Below are 24,432 nucleotides of genomic sequence, written 5' to 3'. Positions count from 1 at the left end.
GCCCAGGGTTTGCGATCTGCACTTGATCCAATACTAAATGCTACTGCCAACTAAATTTTAGCTTCCAAGTTGCCCTAAAAATAAAACTCCATGTAGGTTTCAGAGTCGCTAATAATAATGAAAGGAATCTATGTTGTTTACATTTTTTAAATTTAAATATGTCACAACATAGACTCATTGAAGAAAAAAATAATAAACGAAATATTTTAAAGTAGTTATTCAAACCTGGGCTAAAGTCCATGTCACATTTTGCAGCCTGCTTTTTGTAGTTCCCAGCCCTGGGATTGAGGCCCATTCTAACCCTGCTCTCTGCACCACTTTGGGAAACAATGGGAAACCTCCCTACAACCTCCCTGGGATCGCCCCTGTCCTGCGGACCATGATGGTGAGGAAGAGGGATGAAACCCCTGTGGGAGTTGGCCCAGGTCACACCGCACCACACACCAGGAAGCCTGAGCAGCCATGTTTGTTTCCTGAGTCCTGGAACCGACTCCATGATCAAGGTGCCAACTTCCCTCTAACCCAATACGCCCATGTCCTTCCCCCCACGTGGTCGTATTGGTTTAGACACTCTGCCTCAGGGACCTCGATTCACCCTAATCTCCTCTCTAAAGGCCCCAGTCTCCAGAAGCAGTCACATCCTGCGGCCCTGGGTTTTAGGGCTTTGACAAATGAATTTGAGAGGAGTACAACTCAACCGCCACATACCTTGATTATTGAATGGCTCTGGAAACATGGTAAAACAGTGGTCACTGCTAAGGCTTCCACCCTCCCCATCTGTCAGCTGCTCATCGGGGCTGGTATTTGGCTGTACCCACCACCCTCACTAGCAGTGACCACAAAGCCTTGTATTGTCGGGAACATTTACAAAACACCAGCCCTTGTCAAAGGCCCTGGTCTCTGCAAGGTCAGCACTAGCTTGGAGCCAAAGATCCCAGATGTAGTATAGAATTGACAGACAAAATAGAGGATATCTAGTTATATTTGAGTATCAATAAACAACATAGTTATAAATATCTTTGAAATATCTGGGACATTTTTACTAAAATATATCGTTTGTTCTTTTGAATTTCATTTTATCTGGGTATGTTAGTCTATTTTTATTACTATAATGAAACACCTGAGGCTAGATAACTTTTAAAAAGAAGAAGAAAAGGTTTTATTTTGGTCATGATTCTAGACGTCCAAAGTCAAGGGCCTACAGCTGATAATGGCTCTCTTGCTGGATTGCCCCCAAGGTGGTACAGGCCATCACATGGTAAGAGACAAAAAATATATTTGTGTGTCTGTATCTCCTTTCTGTCATTTATAAGGACACCTGTCAGTAGATTTAGGGGCAACCCCAATCCAGGATGATCTCACCTCAAGGTTGTTCACTTATTTATATGTGCCAAGACCCTACTTGTAAATAAAGCCGAGTACACAGGTTCAGAGGTTGGAATATGGGCCACCGTCTAACCCACCACTGTTGCACCCAGTTTCTTTCTGGAGGTTCTGGGGGAGGATCCTCCCTGTCTCTTCCAGTTTCTGGGGACTCCAGATCTTCCTCAGCTTGTGACTACGTCATTCCCATCTGTGCCTCCATGTTTACATGGCCCTCTGTTCTGTGTCTGGTCTCCCTACCTCTTTTTACAAAGCTGCCAGGATTCAATCGTGGGCCCCCTACCCTGATGACATTATCTAATCCCGACCATTTCCCAAAGGCCCACCTCTAAACACCTAGTAGGATTAAGTGCTTGCTCCCTACTACCTCACAACGGGGGTTAAATTTCAACACGTGAGACCTTGAGGGATGCTCAGCTCATACCCAAGCCCCAACACTAGGCACCTGAACTTAAGTCTGGCAACTCCATCACAGGCCACGATTGGCTACTCACCCTCCCTTTTGCTGACTCATAATTATTTTAGCTGTGTTTTCTGTAGTCACTTCATGAACTCCAAGGTAGAGAGTTTACAAGGCATCTGGAATGGTGAGGGCCAAGAAAGCTCCTTAGCTCAACTGGCAAAATATTGCCATTGAACCTGTGCAGTGAGCTGATGAGAATCCCAAATGAATGGACATTACTAAATCTGCTCTATCTGGCTATGTGTCAGGCCCTGTGCTGAGCAATTAAGATACACCTTCATTTAACTCTCAGGTCTTGGTGGAGATGACTTATTGTCTCCAAGTCCCAGGATGGGGATCTGAGACTTGGAGAGGGAAAGAGACTACCACAGAACCCACAGAGGGGAAGGGGCAGAATGAGGCCTGAGCCATGCTTGCCTGAGTTCAAACATCCCCACTCACCTTCAGACGTGTGAGCTGCAATGCTGGCCTTGAGTCTCAAATGCAAACCATTCCCAAGATACACTGACAGAAGAAGGGGGACAGCTTTCTTGGCTAACCAGATGCAGGAAACAGGATGCGTGGTCTCCCGCTAGGGGAAACCCGACTCACATCAGCCCACTAAACGCTGAGAAATTGCCTGCCACAAAAGCAGGTTTAACAATGTTTGGTCTAAAGGGCCCTAGGCATGATTCACCCAGAACCTTGGCTCCCCTCAGCTCTCACCAGCATAGTATGCAACCACCCAATAAAATCCCACCATTGTATTTTCCAGAATATTCCAGCACTTTCCAATATTTGGGAGGTGCAGTGAGCTTTCCAATGTCTCTGGCACTAGATTTGATTAGTTCAGGAAGGTATGGCAGAGAGTTTGTCTGCACCCAGTTCGTCATTTTTCAAAAAGACCTTAGAGATGACTACCATGGTATCTGGGTGTCCACAGACCATGGGAGTAAAATGTGACCACTACCATCCTGCTCATTCTGGATAGGACTCATTCTCTGCCAGTCTGCATGGTACTGAGATGCCCCAAGTCTCAGGGAAATACCCCTACCCCAATGGGACCTGAGAGAGCCCCTCGCTCCAGTGGACACTGAGAGCCCCTCACCCAGAAGACACTAAGTGTTCTGTGAGGGGTCCTTGTTATGCTTTGATTGACAGGAGCAGAGACCTTGAAAAGATACGCCTTGGAGGAGGGAAGGGACCAGACCAGGGTGGTCAGACTCAGAAGGGCTCTCTGGCCTTGCTTCTGATACTACAGCCACATCACTCTCCCTGGGCCTCACTGTCCCCATCTAAACATCATGGGGCTTGCTTCTGAGTCTCTTAGATTTCCAGCCCTTCCCTGTATGCCACGGCAACCCTCTGCTGACCACTCTGGTTCTGCCCCCTGAGGGCCCAGGGAGCAGCCCACAGGTGAGAGGAGCCACAGAGGTGCATCCAAGGTAGGAGGAAGGCAGAGGAAATGAAGAGGGACAGAGAGGTGGACAGAGGTTCAGATGCCCAACATGTGCTTTTCTATGTGTGTATGCAGACCTGAGGCTGCAGAAGAGTATTTAAAAGCAGGGAAGTTTATGGCTCTCTGACCCAGCAGGTACTTACACTGAAACACTGCTTGCAGGTTTGTGTATTTCTCCGCTGCGAAATGCATTGCTTTGGCATCTTTAAGACCCATTATTCTCCGTGATTACCACCTGTGAGCTGGCAAGGAGCAGCCGTACGTTTTCCCCTCTCAGAGAAGTATCAGCAGTGAGAACACAGAATCAAACCTCTCTACCTTTTTAATGAGCTGAGCAGCCGGCCCTTAATTTATAGCAGCTTTTTAAGCAGCTAGTGGGATATATTAGTTTTAATTTTTTTTTAAGAAACAAAAACAGCAGAATTGCTCTGCTCATAAAATCCAATCACAAGCATGCCATTCTGTGAGGGGGGAATTAATTAGCACTACTTATTACGGTTTTACTGTTATTGATTCATTCTGCTCTATCAATAATCTTAATTCACCCACAAAAACCAATCCAGTTTAACAACCTGTAAAGGGGAGTCAGGAAATCAAGTTGCCTGTTAAAATATTACTTTCCAGAGCTTTCTCATTTGAGCTTAGCTTTTCTATCTGTAAGCGCAGTCCCTGAATTGCTGGCCCCTGGAACTCCCCATTGGTGGTGTTAGACACCCTTGAAAACCTCCCTCTAATCCTCTTCCTCTCACTCTGCCTACATTGGTCCCACATATCTTGCGCCAGGTGACTGAAACTCCCTTACAATGCTGGATTGTGTCTCTGCAGTTCAAATACTGAAGCTCAACCCCCAGCTCTGCCCCCAAGAATTGAACTGGGTAAAAGGGGTGGACCACCAATGGGTGGTCACCAGTATGACTGGTGACCCTGTAAGAAGAGGAGATTAGGACACAGATACACAATGAGGGACAATCGTTTGAAGACACAGGGAGAAGGCAGCCAAAGAGAGAGGCTTTAGGTGAATCAACCCTGTCCACACTTTGTTCTTGGACTGAGACAATAGCTTCCTGCTGTCTGAACTACCTGGTCTGTGGTCCAGTTGCTGCCACCCGAGTTGACAGACACACGTTCCATCCTCTTGTTTCCAGTCTCTTCCCAATCCATTAGCTCTTTCCTATAAATCCCACATGTCACAGTGTCCCCTCCCACTACAGAGCACCAGGTTTCTCTGCCTGGGACTTAAAGCCCTTTTATCAACAGGATGCCCATGACCCCTCATTATCCATCCATGTGCTCTCCCAATGCACCCTAATAGGAGGCTTTCTCCACTCCACGGATCTGCAGGGGGCCTCCTCCTTTCTGCATCTCCCTCCAGGCCTGCAGAGGTTTCTCAGGCCATCCAGCAAAAGGCTGCATTGAGGGCCTCCTTCTGGAAGTCTGGAGGCTTGGAACTGGCTAAGAGGCTGGGCTTCTCCTGTCAGTCTGTACAAGAGTTGTGAACATCCCTGAGGTTTCCCAGGGAAGTGTTCTCTAGACCACAGAACATTCTAGAAGGAAGTCTGCCTGAGTAGAAGGAGGTGGGGAGCAAGGCCTTGACCCCACACTCCCTGACTTCCCATCTAGAAGATGCCCTTCTATCCAGCCTCTACCATGCACCTCTGAGCCCCAGCTTAACAGATGCTGCTGAATCCTGCAGCCCATACTTACCTGTTTGGAGTGTCAGTTGTGATCAATATCATATGGCTCATATCATAAGGTCTTCTTGTGCTTTATATGGGTGGGTCTTGCTTTTCTGGCCAGATAGCCCCAATACTTCTGAAGGGCAGAAGCTGAGCCTCTTGCCCTCATCCTATTTGGAGGGTGCTGCCACCTACGCCAGTCTCCTAGGACAATGACTATCTCCAAGTGCAAGCCACCCCATGGCCCTCTCCTGGCTTGACTGCCAAATAGTCCAGGTGGCTGCTAAAATGTGTTCCCTTTGAAAAAAGGGGCTTCATCTCCTAGAACCAGAGGCAGCTCAGTCACACCCTTTGGAAGCTCATAAAACAATCATGGTTGTAATTCCTTGTGTGCACATTTTGTTTCTTTTCAAAAGCTCCTTCAACTACAAGACATTTTGATCCTTTGAAAAAAGCCAGGTCCATCAGGGAGCTATTACCATCATTGTTTTATGGAGTAATCCCAAAGGCTAAGCAACTTAGTTCATGACAGAATAAGGATGAGCATCCAAGCATCTCCTTTTCCTGTTGAACGGGCTTTCCACACCATCTGTTGCTGCCCTTTATCACCTGTCAGAAGGAGCCATCTATGGTGGCTACAGGGCAGCAGGAGGGCCAGCGTGGCTCAACATTCTGAATGGAGTCCATCCAGACCCAAACACAGTCTTCAGAGAGCTCAGAGCAGCCCAGCACCCCTCAGTCGCAGTCCTCAGGCCTTGGCATCACACCCAATGGATAACCAGGCCATGGAGCCTGCTGTGTCCAAGACCATAAGTAACAAGAACTTCAGGCATTTTCTTCTCAGTCTCCAGAGGGACCACTGAGCTTTTTTCCTCCTGTGCTTATGGAAGTGATCCAAGGGGGACTGGGGCCTAAAAAGGGTAGGAAGAGGAGGAGGGAGAGCTGAATGCAGGGACCCCGCCTAGGAAAGGGAGGCAGGAGGGAGGCGGTCCACACTCTGATTCAGAGATGCTCATTTCTCTCTCATTGCCATCTTCTTTAGGACACGAACCTAAGGGAGTGGGATGGCTGCTGGAAAAGAGTAGGGCCCAGGTGGGCACCCTTCAGGGAATGTCTGCACTTTCTCATGTACTTTAGCTGCTCAGGTTCCCACTCCATGCTGAGCATGAGCCAGTTTTATTCCCAGGAAACAGCTGAGGTAGGGCTTGGTCTTCAGCATTTGCAACATGAGATGGCTGCTCTGCCAGGCTGACTTGGAATGTCCTTCTGGAGCCTAAGATCTCTGATTCCAAGGCTTGGTGAGCCCCTCCTCCTCTACTCTGTGACAGGGATGGGCCCACCCAGACAAGCTATGTGGAGCACCTGACTATTTCCAAGCGAGCATTTGCAGAAAAACCCTTTCAAGTCTAAAGCCCTATTTCCCAGATCCACCACATGGAGGGTACTTGCGGCTTGAGCCGACTCTGACAGTAGCAGGGACCCTGTGTCCACAGTAAGTGAGATTTCTGGGCCACAAAAGTCAAAAAAGATTACTATTGTATGAAGGCAGCCAAGACCTTTAAACCAGGCAGAGAACAGAGACACACAAGCCAGAGGCGGATGTGTGAGTCACCAAGGGAAGGAAAGACATGGACGTGCCCAGATGAACAGTTAGGAGCACACAGGGCCCACAAACACTTTGTCAGCAAACACTCAGCACAGCAGAGAGGGTGTCCTGGCAAGGCTGTGCGTGGACCCTGTCACCCCAGGCCTGGGGAGCAGCCCCCTTCCTGGGAAGACTCAGGCTTGAGACGTGCTCTAAGTCCTCCTTCCAATCCCTCCTGCCCTCCTTGGGTTTCAGAGGAGGTGGGGTAAGAAGTGAGACAGGGACTCTCTGTCCTCCCACACTGAGCAGGGAAAAGGGGTGGCTCATGATGGGTGCAGGCTTGGCCAGCCATGGAAACAGCACTAAGTTTTGCAGGTGGTCAGGACTGCCACCTGGGATTCTGCCAGTGAAGAGCTGGTCAAACAGAGAGAGAGGAGGTGCCATGCTATAGCCTGAGGCTGCTCTGGTGGCTGAGCTATGAAACATATTCTGAGAAGCTTCCTGCACACACAGGAAGGAGACAGTCACCATGGCTAAGTCTCCCTCGAGCCACTGCCAAGGTCCCAAGATTAGTCTACTCTTCTGATGGACCAATTATGGCTTCCTGTCCAAACTGGAGGGCCCCAGAGGTTTGGGGGGCTGCTGTGAGTCACCCCACAAACTATAGTATGGTTTCTTAGCCAGTGACCAGAGCAGGATAGATTTCTGAGTCCTTCTGGTCCCCATACCGCTGCCCTCAGAGCTTCTCAGGAGATGCTGCCTGCCCCACCGCATCTGCAATCCCAGATCACTTTCAACAGAAAAACACCTGAATCCCAGGGGCAGCCTCGCTCTGAACAACTCCTCATCATTTCTCTGTTTTACTTCCTAAATTTATAAAAAGAAAAAAAGCACAGAAAGCACACACAACTGAAATGAATTATACTATTATCAGCAAGCACTATGCAAATATTTTCATGAAACAGCAAACAAAACCTGTCCAACAGGCTTCCTTTTAGAAAGTAAAAAATAGATCAAAAGTTGCACCTCCGAAAGTATACTATTTTATTTGAGCAATGGATCATTATACACACTAGGTCTGTGGCCAAGTACGAACTTCCCTTGCTGAATGAGAAGATATCCCAAGGCAAGCTCCTCACGGGAGCAGAGTTAAGGCATGTTCTTTCTTTGAAATGTACCTTAATTGGGGGCTCCTATGAATTTATTCTTAGAAACAGGGATATTTTCACATCACTCAATACCTATGTCTTGGGAGAAATAAATGGAATTAATTTAATTCCATTAAGTTAAGAAGACCTTGTAATACATTTCCTCTGGGAGGTAGATTTCCCACCCCAAACTCAGAGTTATTTGTTCTATATTATGTAACTAGAATCATCTTGACATTAATTGTTTTAATTAGATGATCAAAGTAGCTCAGCTGACATTTCCAAAAGAGGGTCCAACTCCTACAGAAAAGTTTCAGGACATCTTAGAGAGGGTTGCCATCTCTGTGTTCTCATGCTTCAACTGAGTAACCCACACACTGGCCTTGACATCTGCTCCCCTATCCTCCTGGCTGGGACTTGCACCTCTTATCTCCCCATCAAAATTCCCAACTCCTTTCCTGTGGTCCTTCTTTTCTGGTTCACCTACCAAAGAGCTACCCCAGTGAGTAGAGTTTATAGGTGAGAATGGCTGATATAATAGGCCAACGCTGCCCAAGGCAAAACATCTGTCTGTCTGCAGGGGCTTTTACCAAGAAACAATCTCATCCTCTAAATATCAGGCTGGAGAAAGACGAGGATGAAGAGGCTGCTCCTAGCCTGTGCAGGGAGCATGTCTGTCTTACTCCACCCTTTGCCTCTCAGTGAAGAGTCCACTAAACACCTGCTATGTGTGACACTATTCTAGATGCTGGAGGAATTGAAGGTCAATCATGTTGATCAGGCCCAAATGGTAACAGTCCAAAGGGAAAGAAGAGATAGCTAAATAAATAAGCATTTTTAATACATTTTACCAAATGTCAGTCTCTAACTAAAACCTGACTTAAGTTTACCAGTACTCAAATATCTTTAAATGAGGATGTACTCAACGTCAAAAAAATAATAATAATTAAAAAAAGAAACCTCACAAATGGTTATGTATAGCAACATGCAATTAAAATTTTCTAAATCACACTGAAGTTTAATGGCTATTTAAAAATATGCACATTTATGTACACATAAGACTAGACACCTTGTTCTTGCTCCTAAAAGCCAATCTATATTGTTTTCATGCACAGAAAAGACTGTTTCTTCCAGAATGAAGTTCTCAGTGATGATTTAGTAATTTATTCAAGGAAAAACACAATGAAAAATGATGTCAATTATTCTGAGTTTCCCTTTCGATTTAAATAATAATTGTCAATATCCCCAGGCGGTATGGAAATGTAGGGATAGAAAGTAAGAAGCCCCAAATTTTGTTTTCTTTTAAAAAGTCATGTACAAAAAAAAGTATTGAACATAATATCTTATAATAATTTGAGCAATATTCCATTTTGAGAAAAAAAATGATGCTTTAGAAAATAATTTCTCTGTGTCTAGAGTACTAAGGTAAAAGATGATCAGATTTATAGGCAATTAAACCCTTAACTGATTTGAAGTTATGGCAAATGGATACATCTAATTTCTAAAGAGGAGACAGGTGCTAAGGTAAAAAATACTTATTTCCTAAGGCTTCCTCCTCTGCAGCTCATCAGAATGGAATTTAAGAATAAAATTAGAAACTGAAAAATAGACTGCATAAGAACCCAGAGGCAACCTTTGTTGACCTCATTATGTGTTGTAGATGTTGGGTATCAGCCTCACTCCCATGGGAGATGGAAAGACTGTGGTTCCCCAGCAACGCAGACTCCCAAGCTCCCATTCTGCAGGCAAGGGTTGTGGTAGATGCTGTGTATGGGGTGCCCTGCACCAGGCAAGAATCCATGAACAACCGCTGCTGGGATTTCAAACAGGTTACTACACAAATCCCATGGCAAGCCTTCCCTCTGTGCCTGTCAGTCTCTCTCTGTCTCCGTTTGTCTCTGTGTCTGTCTGTCTTTGTCTGCCTCTCTCTGTATCTGTGTCTCTGTCACTCACATCTGTCTCTGTTTCTGTCACTGTTTCTGTGTCTCTCTGTCTTTCTCTCTCTCACTGCATGTCTCTGTCTTCAGCTTGTACCTGTGCCTGTTTCTCTCTCTCCTCTTTCTCTTTTTCTCTCTTTCCCTTTCACCTTCTCCCCTCTCCTTCCATCTGACCTCTCTCCTATCTCAACTCCTTCCAGGTCATCATATAAATCATAACTTGCTCATTTGAAGGAATGAAAGTATCCCCAGTGACCCACGGTAAACAAGGGATCCTACCATGTGTGTTTTGTTCATCAATAAAAAGTTAAATCATTTTAAATTCAAAAGTCAGCATTTCAGGAGGCGGGGCCAGCATCCATCAATCAAATGCACTTTTGCTTCAGCGAGCTTGAGTGTGCTTCCAAACAGAGAAGGACAACATGGGTACCTCCAGATAGAGGTCTAGAGCTGCCTTACCTCCTCCTTCCCTCCTGCCTTTCTTCCCTCCCTCCCTCCTTCCTTCTGCCCTCCCTTCTTCCTTCTTTCCTTCCTTCCTTCTCAGTTTTTAAACCAATTTTCTTAGCAAATGGCCTTCTACTGATACCATAGACATCTGGGATAAACTGCAAATGACCTCCTGCAGATCGGCAATTAGGGCTGTTTTTCTCTGTCACTGGTGCCTTGTCCCCTCCCTTCCTCACACCCCAGGGAGTGTCTCCTAAAGGTTGTCTGGTCCTTCTAGAACTGTGCCCCCCACAGTCAAATCGAGCCACTCCCCTGGACTGTGGAGGCCAGGCCCTTGCCTTCTGCAGTGTGTCTCCTCTGGGGCACAGGGCTCCTGTGAGCAGTCACAGTTACCTGGGGCAGTTGGCAAGTACTTGTCTCTTGCTGGTCACTGAGATGTTGTCATTTCTCTTCTTCCTTCTTTGTCACTCTTCCAGCTGTGGTTCTTGTGAACTGTTCAAATTCCCTGTAAACTCAGGGACTATCACAATGCCTGGCTTGTGGCTTATGTCCCCCAAAAGGAAGTTGCTCTAGACAGGGAAAGACTGGGTTACCAACAGCATCTTGAGTTGCTTCTGAGAGTCCAGAGCAAAGATTTCTCCTGGATGGGAGGGGACCTGTACCATAGGTCCATTCTGCTGCTAAGAAATAGGGAAGTTTGCCTTTCTGGGACTCAGTTTCCCCATGTGAAAATGCTTAGCAAATGCGTTTGCACCCCTGCCATGCACATGACAGTCATTAGTCCTGTAGAAGAGTATGACTGTAAGGAAGAAAGGGTAACACACTCCCCCTCTGCAAGATGCTGAGCACCCAGTGTAGTCGGGAACACCGCGAGAGATGAGGGTATCTGCAGTGCTTCTAGAAGAGTCTTGTGAGTGCTCAAACGGCTAAACATAAAATCACTGGGCATGCTAGCCTGGCCTGCAGGACAGGAATGTTAGTAGTGTTCTCTATTTCTCTCCAGAGCAGCGGTGGGTGTCGAGGAGGGACCCAACACTGGGCAGGTCGAAGTGGGTCTGGAAGGAGGGTCTGAGGTTAATGCCTAGTAGATTCTGGAACAGGGACCAGGAAGGGCACCTCTGAGCAGGGAGCTGAGGTGAGATGCAAAGGCCCAAACATGGAGCCTGGCTGAACCCAGGGCAGAGAGAGCCTGGCTCCACCTGTCACGTCCCATGGAGAATTCATGTACCCAAGGTTCAATGATACCGAAAGAAAGGACATTGGCAGAGCACTAAGTCAGGTTCCTTAGAACAGGATTCACAAGCTGGTGGAAAATTTTCCAAAGACTGGACTGCATCATTCCACAGGCACACATGGATCTGTGAGCGAGTTTGTTTTTCTTGAGGGAGGAGCTCCAGACTTCATTTCACTATTATTCTAAGGACCCTTCCTCCTGCCGTAACCAAAGCAATATTGATGGTCACTAAAGTTCATGTCACCGGTCGGTCCTTCACTTTCTAAAATTCTACAATTCTATATACCCCCTCTGAAGTCTAAATAGAACACAATTAAAAATTCTTACTTAAATTTTATTCCTCTGTCCCCAGGATTTTTATTCTCCTTCCTGACAGGAGTGTTTATATTTATATATCTCCACTGCTGATTTTCCTAGTGCTTTCAAGTCAATCGTAGTCACATTTTATATTCGTAAAAATTACTTTAGCTAGACTTTAGAATTTAAAAGAAAGTATATTTTCTGGAAGCAAATATTTTTTATTAGTGCATTACAGTTATACATAATTTTGAAGTTCATTTTGATATAATCATGGTCTGGGAACCAGCATGGAATATATCTTACTCCACCTGAGTCCCCCAGTAATCTTCCTTTCCCTCCCTCACTCCTCCTTCCTCCATCCCTTCCTCTACTCGACTGGTCTTCCTTCTCTTTATTTATAGTTTCATTTAACTAGTGCCTTATAGATATATCTAAAGGTGAAATTCACCTGTGGTATAATCATAAATGTATATAGGATAGTTTGGTCAATTGCATCCCACTGTTCTTCCCATTTCCTGTCTCTCTTTCCTCCCCCTCAATCTGCTTCCCCTACTATAACTGATCTCTCTTCTCTTTTCACAGAATTCTGTCCCCCACTCTTCTTTCTGTTATCTTCATCTAGCTGTAAGCAAATTTTAAGCAAAACCATCTACAATTAATCTACTTTAAGAATTTAGCAGTGAAAATAATTGCATAGATACATATAATGGTTATATACAAAACATAGAACAGTTATAAAGCAAACATGCAAAAGCAAATAGCATATGGCTTTCAACTTTCAGTTTAGAATGCAAATAGCCACATCTCATAAAGTGGCAATAATTTTTTAACTAATGATCAGAGTAGTGATTCCTCTGGTTGAGTCAGCCTTCTGCTATGGGGAAGTAAACATCACTGAGCCACATGACAATCTTTGTTATCCAAAAAGAACGCGATGTCTTTTCTTCCCTATAAAACCTCTCCACCAGCACTCAAACCCTGTCTATTATTTTCAAATATCTTTACTTTCTCAGGAGTACAGCTATTAAGGGAAAGTAATTAGGATTTCATGGTACCTGGTCTTCAGAGTAGCAACTTGGGGGAAAAAATGTAGGATTGCCAAAAATGAAGAAAGGAACAGTTTCTTGGCACTCTCCTTTGAAGGAGACAAGTGACTAGAGGGATAATGTTTGTATTTTGGGTCAAAATGTGCAATCTCTCAAGTGGGCAGGGGGCACTACCAGAAATCACATGGGATTTGGACAGGAAGGAGGTCCACTCCTGACAGACCCAGCCACTGGCCACCATGTCTGTGGAATGAGAAAGAAAGTTTTACATGTGGTAAACCAACGCTACAAATAAGCATTAAATATTTTCAGTGAGACACATACAGAGGATTGCTTTGTTCTTACTGGGCCAACCTCAACCTAGAGGAGAAATAGCTTTCACAGCAGTACTGGAGACCCTCATCTATCATTCATGGGTTAGCCTACAGGAAGAGGTCAGAGACCACAGCCTCACTCTCTTGCAATGAGTCACACAGAGGGAGATCTGCAGGGGAGGCTTGAGGAACTGGGGATCTCATGATTTATTAGATGAGCAATTCAGGCTGGCCTTGGGAAGAGGAAACTTCCTGTTTTTCCCTTTGCCTTAGATACCAAAACAATTTGCTGAAATCGATGGATTTTAGCCTGCATTCACTCAGTAGGATGCCTCATCTAAATAGATTTTCATGTAAAAAAAAATATATTTATTTTAAAAAAAAGATAAACCCAGCTCTTCTATAATTAGAAGGTGGGAGCATCTCTGAGAAGTCACTGATCTCCAGCAAAGAAAGCAGAACTGTAGTTCGTTACTTTTTTATTGTTTTCTGTGCTTTCATCCTGTCGTTATTTCCCACTTCAAAATGACAAGAACTGTCAAATCTATAAAGAATCCTATGGAATTTCTTAAAATTCCTAAAATCATTTGGATTCTGCCTAAGGGAACAAGGAAAGTAGCTATGTGTGACTTTGGTTCTCCTGGTGTCATCCCCAACACCGCCACTGACTTTGCAGGAGCCCCCTCCAGGCTCCCCGGGCGCTTCTGTCAAAATCCAGGCTAGAATCTTAGAGAGCATTTGGATTCCCAGTGACAGTCAGGTTAGCTAAGCACACTTGCCATATCCCCTTAGGGAATTTGTGTGTTAGGACAAACCAAGGGCAGAAGAAGAGTCTTCCTGTCCCTGGGACCCAGGCCTCTCCACTGTGGACCTGGCCTCTAGGTGACTCTCCGGGATCACTTACAGAATCCCAGGACGTGTTTTGACTTCATGATATATATATATCAGCATTTCAGGAGCACTGGTACATTATTAGGAACAGGTTGAATAGGAGAAAAAAAAAAAGAATTCACTCTGTCCACTTCCTTCCTTCCATGCCACAATGATGTGTATTTCTATAGAGAGCAATGGAGTCCTTGGTGGGGACAAATGGAGGTTTGGCATTTATCTCTGGAGACTTTGTCTTTCCCATCTGACTTTGGATAATACATGCGGCTCAAGTGTCTCTGTGTTTTAAGGTCACCCATGAAGGGGGGCCGAGTGTTTCGTTACTGGGAATGCTGGCAACAGTTACATCCAATGTTTAGCAGATACACGTGTGCTAGGCATTGAGTTCAAGTGTGAACAAGATGACAAAGTATTCATTATTATCAAACTTATATTTTAGTGGGGTAAATTAGGTAATAAATATATATTGTGTTAAGAAGTAAAAGTGGCTTTGAAACAAAATTGAGTGAGATATGTGTTGACCACTGACCAGGAAAGGTTCAGATGTGAGTTTAGTTAGGGTCCTGGGTGAGGCCTCTCTGAGAAGATAGTGCATGATCACAACCTGAATGATGGGAGGTGGAACCATGGGGTTTCGGTAGCAAGAGGCGCCAGGCAGCTCACATCTTCACTCTACATCTGTGGGTGCCTGGAAGCCAAGTTCACTGCCAGGTCTGGTGGTGAAGCTGGTGAGGCTGAGACCTGAGCTGTGGTTCCAAGATGGCCCCTCCATGTGGCTTGGGCTTCCTTAGAATATGGCAGTTTGTTTGCGGGGTGACACAAGACAGTGAGCACCAGGTGGGGGTCAAAACAACTGTACAACCCAGCCCGGGGCTTGGCAGTACACGTCCGCACTGCAGCCCATTCTGTTTGCAAGGCTCTGGAAAAGACCTGCCAGGTTCTCGGAGAGAGAAGTTGGACCCCCAGCTCTTGATGGTGTGTGGTGAGGATTTGGAGGAGAACGTGGAGCTGGAAACGCTGCCGCGCTCTTCTTGAAAGACATCATCCACAAATACTCACCACAAACTATGTGGACAAGAGAAGATGGTGTTCTAGACAAGGTGTGAGGTGACAGGAAGGGATAAGTTTGGGAGCAGCTCTCTGGGAAAGAACTGACAGGAGGGAATAAAGGAGAAATTGAGGGTGACTGGAACCCCTAATTACTGTCAGGGAAAGACTACAAAGGGGAAGATTCTAAAATCAACGTCCTCAGTAGCCGAATTGAGTATTGAATAGGCAGTACTTACATGATCTAGGAATCAGGGAAGGTTAAAACCTCCATGGAGTCTATCCATGGAGATAAAAACTTAGCAGTGGACAATATTCAAAATTCTATATAAAATTTAAAACCACACAACTGATGAGGTCATCTAAGAAACCAGTGTTGGGAAAGAAGAGCAGAGAGCTCAGGTCTGCTATGAGACCCAGCAGTCCACATCTGGGGAGACAGAGAAGAGAAGAAGGATCCATCCGAGGAGACCAGAGGGAACAGCCAGGGAGAGAGAAGGAAAGCCAAGAGAGCAGTTTCTGGAAGCAGGGAGAAGCAGGTGCTTCAGGAAAGGAATGCCAAATGGCTGCTAAATTTCCAGAATGATGAAGTCTTGGGTAGGATGGTTGGGGGAAAAAAAATCTCATCAGATTTTGTTCAGTAAAGAATGGAAGGAAATGAATTCTTCAAAATTTTACAAAATTCGGTAGCAGGAAAATCTGTGAGATCAAGGAAGTCATCTGTGAACTTTGGATGGGAAGTTTTACATTCATAGAGTTTTCTAGTAAAAAATAAAAGCTGATGATGCCAGAGCAAGAAGGTATGAAAGGAAGAGAAAGCCTAGAGGTGATGAGAAAGGACAGGAAGCAGCATCCGCATACAGGGAGTGGGCTTAGGGTGGAGTCCTAGGGGGCAAAGGCTCTCCCAGGGTTTCACAGCAGAGGTTGAGGGTGGATGCAGCTGCAGGTGTGGGAGGATGCTGATGTTCTCCCAATAAAATTTTTAAAAAGCATTAATAAGAGCTAAGAATGAGGAAGACAAGGAGATGTGAATGGAGAGAGGAGAAATTGTAAAAATAGTTCTTCCAAAAAATGGGATTATGGTTGGATGGATGAGAAGCATGAGGAGCTGCTTGAGGCTCATGCTGTGAATTGTAGGTGGCACCAGCTGGCAACGTTCACTGCTTCTGTCCAGTCACATTTCAAATGCTCAGGTGCAGACCTGAAATGGGCTGTGAGTTGGAGCCAACCAAGGCTGGGGTCACTCCAAGGCTGGGGTTGTTCCAGGTGAGCATTATGGAGGAGCAGAGCAGCTAGGGGGTTGGGAATCCAGAGTGAGTTCTGAACAGACACCAACAGACAGGTGGCCACAGAGGAAGGACAGTAGGCCCAGCGGATGGGGGATGGGATGCAGAGGGAATTGTTGAAGCCAATAGTATAAAAAATAAAGAAGTGAAATTTGGAAAGTGGGATGCCTAAAACTGAGGTTTTAAAGGAGAGAGGTTCAGGGGAATGATCATGGGAAAAGACTAGCAAAGAAAGATGAAGGACAAATTTCTGGAGGTAAAAATGTTATAAAGGAAAGATCAATTATTACCTTCATGAATATTGAGATCACCAAAAATAAGGATAGGAATGGAGGTAACTGGAGGCAATGTTCCAGGTGCCACAATCTTTTACCCATAGAAAGGAAATGTACAGAAATTCTTAGACAGAGAGCTGCTGTCTGAGGGCAAGGGCTTCCAAAGAGCAGGGGTTGTAGTTAGAGGGTGGAAGGGCTGAGGGAATTCAATTCTGGGCATGGTTGTGTTCCAGAACAACTTTGTTCACAAATACAGGAGAGAGCACAGGTCTTCAGGTTCCAGTTCACAGATGGCTGGTTACAGGATTCAAATATGGTCTGTCAATCGTTAGCATCACAGCATCACAGTCACCTGGGAACTTGACAGAAACACAAATTCCTGGACCCACTCCAGATGTTGAATCAAGATCATCACTGATGAGATCTCAGATTATTTGAATTCACAGTGAAGTTTGGGAAGCACCAGTAGAGAATGGGTGAAGAAATACTTAGAGAAAATGTTGAAGTTGGAATGCTTTGGGGACCAGACTTTGGGATCAGCCTCCGACAAGACTGAGAATCTCTTCATCCACAAAAGTGAAAACATAAATCCAAAGATCCTAAACAGTGCATGTTGCCACTTCTCTTTTATAAAACACTCTCAAGAAAAGGGTGTGTTCCCTTTTACAGAAACCTTCTGGAGAAATGGTGAAGAGGAAGGTTTCTTTGTAGATGTTCCTTGTAGGCTGAGAGCAGGACCAGCCCTGTTACCCTGAGGCCACTCCATTTGCTTCCTCTGCTAAAGTTGAGCCACAGGACCTTTCTCTCTCTCTCTCTCTCTCTCTCATCCTGTGAATTAATCATATTAAATGCTATAGAGACAATCAAAGGATTCGGGATCCTCTGAGAGTTGCTAATCTAGAATATAAAACACAGACAAGGAAAAGGAGCAAGTTCCAATTTTAAATACTTTCCATTATTTCATTAATGTGCACAACATACTTGATTTTACAAAACTGTAAATTCCGCCTTTGAGTCCTAGCATATTTAAAATGGGATCTCAGTTTCTTAATCAAGCCCATTTGCCATCCTGTACTTCTGACAAGTGCACATTCACTCATCTTTTCTAGAGACAAGCATCTCATTCATTTCAAGAATTCACAGATGACAGGTTCCCTAAAATATTATTAGCCCCCACTATTGTTAAGAGGGATAATTAAGCTACCAATTTTATTAAAATAAACCTCCCTTTAGTTTTGTAATATAGAAGTTATTTTCGAAGCAAGATGCAAGACAGACTTAGAAACACATGTTGCTTCAAATTTGAGAAGGTTTATGGAGCACTCAGAGAGAGTTAAGCACCATTGGGTGTTATGGAGAACAATGTTCTGAAGCCACTTTCTATGTTGGGGGAGAAAATGGGACCTGCTAGAGCAGGTAGAGCCTAGAATTGGAGGAATGGCCATGAATGGAAAGACAGTGAAGGGCAGGAAAGAGGTTCTCAGCTTGTATTTCCAAAATGAAGTTTTAATTTCTGCTATATATCAGGAAAGAGAAAAAACATTGATGGTTCCGTCAGGATCCAACCAGGAACAAAATTTCTGGGTGCTCAGATGAGAGGGAATTGATTCCATAGCAAGGAGAGGGCTGGAACGTCCAAAGAAAACGACAAGGAAGGTAGAAGCCCCCAAATCCTCAGCTTAGAGGGAGGAGGGAAGATGGGGTATGGACTCCAGAGCCTAGGGCCACCAGTAGCAACAGACCCAGGGCACCGTCCTTTAAGACCAGAGGGATAAAGATGCATTACCTCTTGAGACCAAGCTGAGGCACCCAGGAGGGACCAGATCCTGGCTTCTGTACCCTCTCAGAGTCCCAGGGACTCAGGGCCACCTAAGAAGCTAGCAGAACCAGGCACAGGGAGAGAAGGACCCAGTGTGGCAGGCTCCAAGCCAGCACAGCCTCCTATTACATCCCAAGCCACGAGTCTTCAAGGTTCCTTTGCCTATCATTTGTACAGTTTTCAAAACTCTATTGATTCTAAGTGAATACAGATTTCATTTACAAATGAGATGAGTGGGATTCGTGTTTGAGGAAGTGGGAAACGCGTGTATAGATCTGCAGCTTGTTATTTCTGCCATCGTCTCTTTGCTTAGAAGAAAAGTGTAAGGTTTTTTTCAGCCTGTGCTCCAGATACCTTTTTTATTCTTAACCTACTATGTCAGTTCTCTCAAAAGCATGTATTTTTAGGCTTCTGGATAGAAAGGACTGTGGGTTCCTCTAGGAATAACTTGTTTGAAATCAAACAGCAGAAACCAGGATGCTTCTGAACAATGTGAAGACGACGCTGCCTACTCCAGTCGATCAGAGAGTCCTCTCCCTTTGATTTCCATTTCCACAGTGGGAACTGCATACTTTGCGTGAGACCCGCTAGAATCTCCTCTCTGATTAAAGGGTCTTCTTGCTTTCCACTGAATCCTCTCTCCCATGATTAGGCCAAATGCTTTTGTGAGAAATCTGGTAACTCTTGAACTGTTGAAACCATCAGAATCCAATGTTTTTGTCGCCGGTTGCCAGTTCTCAGAAATGTGCCCATGTGCCAGAGAAGTTTGAACCGGATCCAAAACGAGTGCACCATGTAGCTTGGGAAATTTTAGCAATTAAAAGCAGCTAAAACTAAGCAATTTATGACTTACAGATGTCAATTTATGACAGAAATCACTGCATATATTGTACCAGCAAAGTGACATTTATTTGGTAATTAATGATTAAAGCAGTAATTTCCCAATGTTATTGACCACCTGGTGTCTGATAGCATTTAGATAATGTGTGCAACACAGCTCTGTCTCACCAGGCTGTGAGGACAGGATGCATTCCTGTCAACGGAGCAGCATCTCCAACAGAGAACTCTCTGCTGTGGGCTGGACTGTTCTTCCCACTCTGTTCCTGATTGTCCCCAGAGCAATTGGCACAGACCCTAAGGTTTATGTACAGTTTCTCCCTCAAAAATCTTTAAAAATGTTTACTGAATGAGCAACTAAATAATGAACTAATTAATGGTTCCATTGCATGGGAAGCAAAAACCAAAACAAATATAGAAAATGTAGGTCAATAAAAATATCTGCCTATATCACATGCATCTATACTACTCCCCCTGGAGAAAAATATCTGGCTGAACCAGGTCTGACTCAAAGGATGCTCTCTGGCCTCAGAGTGGGTATAAAGCCTTTCTCTCCCTCTCATTCTTCCTCCTCTCGGCAGTTCATTGTTTTACTGAAGAAAGGCGTCCCTGATACATTGTACCTCCCTGACCAAGCACCAGGCAGAACAGCAGCCCATTTCTCGGTACTGGCCACATCTGCAGGCAGCACACCAAGCCTGGTCCTGCCATCACGGTGTGCGGGGCTGCATGCAACCCAACCTGAGCTCTCCCGACTCTGCCTCCCACCTCCCTTCACTCACCCAAGTGGATGCACCCGCAGTACATCTGCTGATCATGTCTCTGTCACGCCCCCAGGCAGTGCAGCAGGGGGACCTAGGTCTGTGTGTGCCTTGGAAACTGTGTGGCATGTAGCACAACTAGCCTCAGAGCACAGTCTCAACATGAAAGTTTCTTAACCCACAGCCTTAGCCCACCACCCTCCGCTGTGAGGGCCACCCTAGGGACTGTCTGCAATGCCACCTTTAGGGAAACATATTCCAGAGCAGCCTTTCAATCCTTTTGGCCAGTGACTTCTTAGCATAGATAAGAGTGTTTTGTGATCAGTTATGAGGCAGGAAGCTCCGGATCCCATGAGAAGTCTTCTGCCACCTTAGAAAAACTCTATCCATGGTCAGAAAAGGGTGTGCACCCACCACCCCCATGCCCTCCACTCTCAGGCTCCCTCTAGAGGCCATACCATCCCCCCAGACCATGTGCCTCAGCCCTTTCAGTGTGAGAGCTGGTCACTTGTGGCCCCTCTAGCATCCGGTCATCTGTTTTGTCATCTGCTCTTCGTGGTGGGTTCCAACAACAGGACGCTTCCCTGTCAATAGAGCAGTGTCTCCAACAGGGAACTCTGTGTTCTGGGCTGTAATCTTCTCCCCACTCTGTCCCTGAGCGTCCCCAGAGCAAATTGGCACAGACTCTGAGATTTATGTCATTTCTGCCTCAATAATCCTTACAAATGTTTGCCAAATGAGTGACTAAATAATAAATAGCTTAGCCCCAGTTTTTCCAAATTCATCTATTTGATACCTCATTTCCCAGACAAGTCCACTGCTGCCAGATCTGCAGGTCCCTTGTCAGGTTTAACCCACTCCAGGTCTTTGCTCCTCCCAGGCCTATCCTGCCCCTGAGAGAGAGAGGCTGGGAGGAAGGTTTGCAAGTGCTGACTGGATCCCCAAGGCTGGGGTATCCACAGGTTACTTCCTGAAGGGACCCTTCTTTCTCTTCTTTTACTTGTTTTATTTCTGAATTAATAGGTAAGATCTCATTGCAAAAAAAGAATAGATTTTACTAATAATAGAAGTTTGTAAGATCCGTGTTTGGTGATGTTGTAGACCTAAAGGCATGACTTACTAGAAATGCCAGAGCAGCCAGGGACACAGGTTGGCATAAGGACTGTGGGCACATCATGGTGTCCACTATAAGGAGGGGTGCATAGAGATGAAGGAACAGTCACTCCTTTACTTGGCTGACGTAGACTTGACTGACCATCATCATAGTATTCTTTCATTGACAAGTAATGAATAATCGTTTTAGGCTTTTGGATTTTCAAAAAAAGAATATTTGGGTGCTTGGCCTTGTTGAAGCCTACTACCAATGAGAAAATGTATTTGACACAGACATGGCTGTTTGAATTTCACCAAAAGAACATGACCAAACAGCATTGACACTAAGAAAGAAAGAAGGTGTTGGCTTAAACAAAGTGCTTTCTCTTTAAAAATGAATGGAAGAGTGAAATCCGATCATTCATTTGTTCTTCTTCATGGTCCAACTATAGCTTTAAAATTCTATGCAACTTGCTTCCCATAACTCCCAGGTTACTGAGGCTGAGACCACAGGAAGTGGAAGTCTTGGTGAATATTGCCCTTTTCACTTTGCATATGAATGTTCTAGGTATACTTTGACTTGCAGATACCCTGCATCTGGCACCGGAAACTATCTTGACTCAGGAGGTGAAGCCTAAGATTTTCATGTTTAGCACCCTCAAAGTTCTTTGGTAAACAGAGCATCAATGTCCACATGGATTTCATTAATATGTCCTAAAGGGGAAGGCTCCTTTGAAGCAGAAACATCCATTCTGCTGACTGGGTCAATAAAGGGAAGATTATTCTATCTAGATTCCTACATATTCCATCTTTTATTTTCAAAAGTCAACTAGTGAGGGCTGGGGTTCTGGCTCAGAGGTAAAGCACTTGCCTGGCAGGCACAAGGCCCTGGGTTCAATGCCCAGCACCACAAAAGAAAAAAAGAAATCAACTAACAAAATAAATTAGTGGGAACAGAGAAAAGGGCATCCCAGAAGGACAAACGCAGAGCCCCCCAGTGGCTATGCAGGCTTCCTAGACCTGGAAAGGGTTAGAAAAGTTCCACTTCTCTGACTTAAGCTGCCAAGTACCTTCTTTCTCAAAGCAGGGGTGAGAATTCTTATGTTGGACCCTGTGTTCCATTCCTAGGGTCATCATAACTAAGTACCACAAGCTGGTGATGTAAACAATAGGAGTTTATTCTCACAGTTTTGGGGGCCAGAAATTCAATATCGAGATCATCAAGAAGTCAGCAGAACTGGTTTCTTCTCAGTCGCTTTCCTTGCCTAGTAGACAGTCATCTTCTCTCTGTGTCCTCAAATGGTCACCCTCTGTCTTTCTGTATCTAATCTCCCCTTTTGCAAGGACACCAGCCAGAGTGGACAGGAGCCCACCCTATGGCCTCCAGTCTACCAGTAAACCACCCTATCTATCTCCAAACACTCATATCGTGAAGTCCTGGGGATTCCAACTTCAACAAATACATTGGGAAGGGGCACAGTCAGCCCATAACAGCTCTTTTCCTACTCATCCTTATATTTTAAAAATACAGTAAATTTTAATGATCTGCTCTTTTTTGCTCTGAGTTCTGTGCAAAACCATCCAGAAGTAAACCAGCAGTTCTCTTTCATCCATTTGGAAGAATGTATAACCCCTCTGTGGGCTTTCTTATCTGCATAGTCAATGTATCTGCCCAATGTGCTCCTCAATCTAAAGACCCTGTAAGCAAATTCCACAATCAAACCATGTAATTCTGAAGCCACAGGATTGCTTCAAGTACATTCCATTAAGACTGTTCCACGTGAGCCTGTGTGACTGTGACCTACCTGAAGGATACTGGGGGTGCCTGTCTTCAGATCTTAGGTAAAGAAAGGTGTCTTGGACCACATGAGCTGCTAGGTTTTAATCAACAATAGAGTGTATGCACACTTTCATCAAGTCATTCTGGAAAATGTTTTGACTCATTCTTGGTTTTCAAAGACCTATGGTTCCTTGGAGGTTTCTAGAGCCAAGCAAAATCAGTACCATTGCATTGAATGTCTCAAAGAATGAGCTTTCTTAGAAAATAGCTGCCATTCACCATTCTCAGGCCAAAGGTACAGTAAGAAAGGCATTTCTATGGTACTTTCAGGTTAGCACTTCCAGGAAATTCAGTGAGAACAAAGCAACAAAGAGGTGCTTGAAAATTTGATCAGAAATAAGAAGAGGAAAACAAATCAAATAAAGTCGTGCATTTGCTGAGTACAGAGAGAATGGGCTCCATGGTCAGCTGAGCCTGCAGTAAGAAGCATTTCTGGTGAAGCCTGCAAGGGTAGGGTGCTGGAGAAGGGGCCAGATTTTCAGACCCACTTGAAGAGAGATAAATCTTTTTGGCTCTGCTGGGTGTGTAGAATCTTTTGGTTGTTTATGTACAAGTGCTTATCTTTAAGTCTTTTCTAGACTCTTAAAAACATTATGGGACTTTTTTTATTTGTGGGGAGGGAATCTCCTCTATTATAAACTCATATTATTAAGAAAAGCTCAAGATTCAGTGGATACACACTGAAAGCAAAAGAACAGAATCAAAGACACACCTGCTATAATAAGCTCACAGAATAGAAAGGATCTCTGCCCCCCACGACCCTCCCTCCACTCTACTGTTTCTTGGCTGAGCAACACTGTGTGCTCCCCAGGTGGGAAGAGGAAGAGGTGCCTGGGTGTGGTCTCCAACTTTGTTTTTGCTAAGTCTGCTCTGTGTTTAAATTGGGAATAAGCCCATCAGATACAAGGAAAAAGAAATACTAATTACTTCATGCCTTCCAACCCCACACTCAACACAGTGATACTTGCTTATCTTTATACTGATAAAGTCATTTAGCTTTTTCATCACTGTGACCAAAAGACCTAGGAAGAACAACATAGAGGAGGGAAGTTGACTTGGGGCTAACAGTCTCAGAGGTTTTGGTCCTTAGATGGCCAACTCCATAGCTCTGACCCTGAGGTAAGGCCATTGTGTTAGAAAGACATGGTAGAGAAAGAAGCTCAGGATATGGCAACCAGGAAGCAGAGAGAGCTCTGCTCACCAGAGATAAAATCTAAATTCCAAAGGCATGCCCCCAATGACCTACCTTTTCCAGCTATACCCAACCCGCCTACATTTACCACCCAGTTAATCCACTTAAGTGGATTCATGCATTGATTAGGTTAAGGTTCTCATGACCCAATGATTTCAGTTCTCAACATTCTTGCACTGTCTCACACATGAGTTTTTGGGGGACACCTCATATCCCAGTGCTGCACCTCCTACAGCCATGGCCCACTTGCTTACTGTTACCACCCAGTATTCCATTCAATTTGCCAATTCATCAAATGGATTAATCCACTGATGAGGTTACAGGTCTCATCCTCTATCATCTCACCTTTGAACATTGCTACATTGGGTATCACGTTTCCAACACATGAGCTTTCTGGGAAACATTTAATATCCATATTCTAAAG

The 24,432-nt window shown here is 44.9% G+C and overlaps 1 protein-coding gene across 2 annotated transcripts in view; it reads left to right on the top strand.

The window, feature by feature from the left end:
- The window catches only part of Adarb2 (adenosine deaminase RNA specific B2 (inactive)), a 474,517-nt gene that overhangs the window by 140,842 nt on the left and 309,243 nt on the right, over positions 1 to 24,432 (top strand). The window lies entirely within an intron of this gene.

The sequence above is a fragment of the Marmota marmota genome, unplaced genomic scaffold, assembly GCF_001458135.2.
Source record: "Marmota marmota marmota unplaced genomic scaffold, marMar, whole genome shotgun sequence".
NCBI classification, from domain to species: Eukaryota; Metazoa; Chordata; class Mammalia; order Rodentia; family Sciuridae; genus Marmota; species Marmota marmota.
The sequence above is the reverse complement of the archived record's forward strand: the minus strand, read 5'-3'. Positions and strand labels throughout refer to the sequence as shown.